Below are 3,710 nucleotides of genomic sequence, written 5' to 3'. Positions count from 1 at the left end.
AAGGGGTTGCATAACAATCAAATTTAGAAAAGAGTTTCAACTAAGGCAGAAAGTGTTCTTGTTTAATTCAAGGTTGAAGTTGTTTCCAAGGAAGTTGAAATCTCGCTGGAACAGACAACACTGGGTTACTAAGGTTTATCCTCATGGGGTTGTCGACATTAATAATGAGTATAGTGGTGTAACATATTCAAGGTATTCACAAGCTGAAACCATACATGGAGTCACCCTACGATGTCACATGCGAGTCAATGACTCTGAAGAAACCAGTGGTTTGAACATCAGACTTCTACTACGTCTAGCTATAGACTAACTAAAGCATTTTTTAAGAAGTAGCCTAAATTTCTAACACTAACTTGAAAAAAAAAAAAAATTAAAAAAATACATTTCACTTAGTTTTGTTTTCTTTCAATAATGCTAGTTTAAAATTTTGTATTTTAAAGTATTTTTTTGTGTGTACAAATTGTTAGCTGTGAAATTGTTGTTTGCTGTGTTTTTAATTTGAAAAAACATTTGTTTTGTTGGATAAAATTCTTATCTTTTCAAAGTAAATTTTTGCTTGGAGAAACTTATATAATGAAAAACTGAGTTAATAAAAACAGATTATTGATTGAAAAACTTTGGGCTTTTGCAGGTTGCAATCAAGAATTACAAAGCGGCCCTATTTCATCTAAGACGTGCAAGGCAAATAAAGAAAAAACTGGATCTTGCATCCAGCAGCAGATTCATTCATTGACATCAATCAACCACAGCAGTTCTAAGAGTATCATTTTGCAGAAAATTTAAGCAGTTCAAAGCAATCGAATTTCACTCAGAGGACAGTCAAAGCAGACAAGCAGATATGGGTTCCTAGTCTTTCATTGAATTGCTAGGTCTCTAAAATCATTCCTAATCTTGTTTGTCTAGCAGTTAACTCCTATGCATGTTTCTAAGCACAGTCACAGCAAACAGCAGTTATAAAGTGAGTTTTCAGAAACCATACCAGGGCAATTCCGATGAAGCAAAGAGAGAAGGAAAGTTAGAAAATAATTGTGAGTGATTAAAACAAAAGGCTCACTTAGCAGCTGAATGGTGTTTAGAACTGCAGGGTCCGGAAAGAAATTCGTGGTGAGCTTGACTTCATCAGACGAGGCATTATGCTCTCTCTTCAAATCCTAAAGCATGAGAACAAAACCAAAAACGTTTAGGGAATTTGTCGAAAGATTCAAAACAGAAAGAACATACAAATGCTTCCAATCACTTTCTGAGCTTTCCTCAAAGCGACGTTAACAAAATACAATGCTAGAACAAAGAATTACCTGAAGTTTGGTAGTCAAATCAGTGATCTCCTGGAAAACTGGAAGGACCATCTGACATGGAGAACCTTGTTGAGTTCCGTTCCACGTGCTGCTCTCACCAATCAAATCAGAATCTCACTTGACGAGTTTGGTGGCAATATCTGGAGTACATTCTGAAAATAATGATATAATCAGAGCATGACTTCAATGATCCCCCCCAAAATTTTCCATTTTCTTACAACTCAGCTACTCAATTGGAATTCACAATGTAACAGTTTAGTTGAAAAATTTCCCAATTTCTTTTAGAATATTAAATATTAAAAAACCAAGGATTGCAGAAATTATCCACCTTCGTCGCTCACGTAACTGTCCAACTGGGTTGTAATCGCTCTAGGGTTTTAAGTTTTGACTCTGCAGAAAAAGAGGGATGAAATTGAATCAGAAAATTCCTCGATTCTACATTTTCTAGTAATAATCGAATCCGAACTTCGAATTCAACAGTTTCTTGTAATTCAAAAAATTTAAAATAAAACGAAAACAAGAACCTGCTTCAAGGGTCGAAGAGAGCTTGCAGTCGTGATTTGGAACAAAGTCTTTGCAGTTTTGGGGGAATATTTCCACCATTTGACACCGCTCGCTCCACGATTTAACAAGAAATCAAATAAAAAACAAGAAATAATTGATGAGAGAGAGAGAGAGAGAGAGAGAGAGAGAGGACACTCAGGAGAGTACCTTCCATTGAATCGAATCACAGCAAGAATGCGAGTTGAGAATTTTAGGCGAAGATCTCAGAGAGCTAGAGAGAGAAAGAGAGAGAGACCGTTTCAAGTTTGAATTGAGTGAATCTGAGCCGTCGGTTTAAATGGAAGGGAGCTCTTTCTTTCTAACGGCTATAAAGAATTTTCTCGGTGGACCACTTCGAAATGGCCCAACAGGCCCCAGTCGGTGAGAAGGCAAAACGACGCTTAGTTTCACGTCGTCCGTTTAATAGGATGCAACATTCACGTCGTTTACCAGTAGGACTAATTGCAAAGGGTAATGTTAAGAAGATCAACTTTTAAATTAAAATTTTGATGTGATTATTGATGATTATGTTATTGCTTAAGTGTTGATTAACGTACTTATTTTCTAATGGTGACACATTATATTGTTTGTAAATTTAGTCTAAAAAATTGGTTTACGTAGTATTACTCAATTGCATATATAATTTGAAGTGTGATTCTACTTTCTAATAAGGTGATAAAACATTTTAATTTTCTCACATTAGTATCCTCAAATACAAAACGTAAGCTCCACGCATGCTACATAAACGATTAACGAAAGCCTATGAAATTATATGCCTTAGTAGTTTGAATGGTTGATATTTTTAACACTTTTTCAATTAATACATAAAAATTGAAAGACCATATCTCTTTACGGAAATTATTTCTAGAACTTCCGGCGAATGTTAGCAACCTTCTCACTTTCTTTCTTATTCAACATTTTCACTTCTACTTATGTCAAGTGTATTCTACTAGCACACAAACTAAAAAGCTAATTATTTTGTTTAATTGAAAAACTAAAATTTTAATTATACTAACAAAGTAAGAAAAATTGTAGAATTTTTAATAGGGTGAATTGCCAATTTAATCCCTAAATTATCACCTTAGTGACAATTAGGTTTCTAAACTATTTTTTGAGAAAAATCAGTCTTTGAATTATAAAAATCTGCCAATTACATTCCTAATATTATATTCAAAGCTACTATATTCAATTTTCTGACAATTTAAGTCATGTTACTTGCATGTGATATCCATTGGAGAGTAGATTGGTAGTTTTTCATAAAGAAATAGTGTATGAAGTTAACTTTAGAGGGTAAATTGGTAGGTTTTCATAAGAAATAGTGTAAGTTAACTTCGAAGGGTAAATAGACGTTTGATTTGTAACATATATGAAATGTTAAGGGCTTATAGGTGAGAAAATAGCAGTGTTACACTCTAAAGTGTGTCAAGTGACTTAAGTTGACGAAAAATTGGATAAAATAACTTTAAATATAATGATAGGGATGAAATTAGCAATTTTTAATGAATTTAGGGACTTATTTTACCAAAAAAATAATTTAAGGACCTAATTTTCACTGAGATGATAGTTTAAGGACTAAATCGGCACTTCACTCTTTTTAATATAATTAAAATTATAGCTTTGGGTGCTAATAGAGCACACGTGACATTAAAAGAAATAAGAAAGTTGAAATGAAAAAATAAATGAGAAGGTTACTAGCATTTCTCAAACTTCAGTAGTGCATTTTATAATTATTTCTAAAATGTATAAATAGCTCAAGACTCAAGTCAATCACAAAATAAATAAAAATAATATTTATCTATAAAAAATAAAATCTCTGCAACTTTTGTACAAGTAATGGTGGTGTTAGTGGGGAAGAGATCCTCTTCGGACCTC

The 3,710-nt window shown here is 33.1% G+C and overlaps 1 long non-coding RNA gene across 2 annotated transcripts; it reads right to left on the bottom strand.

The window, feature by feature from the left end:
- Positions 1–631: 631 nt before the first annotated feature.
- On the bottom strand, positions 632–2,106 carry LOC125477967. Of its 2 annotated transcripts, XR_007258808.1 has the most exons (4): positions 1,820–2,105; positions 1,624–1,685; positions 1,296–1,447; positions 632–1,151 (listed from the first exon to the last, which is right to left on the bottom strand). It is a non-coding gene; the product is annotated as an uncharacterized LOC125477967 (long non-coding RNA). The 2 variants fall into 2 exon arrangements; XR_007258809.1 differs by having other exon boundaries at positions 632–1,447; positions 1,820–2,106.
- Positions 2,107–3,710: the final 1,604 nt, after the last annotated feature.

Source organism: the organism of the source record quoted next, unplaced genomic scaffold, assembly GCF_019419815.1.
Source record: "Pyrus x bretschneideri cultivar Hongxiangsu unplaced genomic scaffold, Pyrus_bretschneideri_v1 Contig23, whole genome shotgun sequence".
Classification (NCBI taxonomy): Eukaryota; Viridiplantae; Streptophyta; class Magnoliopsida; order Rosales; family Rosaceae; genus Pyrus; species Pyrus x bretschneideri.
Note: the sequence above shows the minus strand (reverse complement) of the source record. Positions and strands in the feature narration are given on the sequence as shown.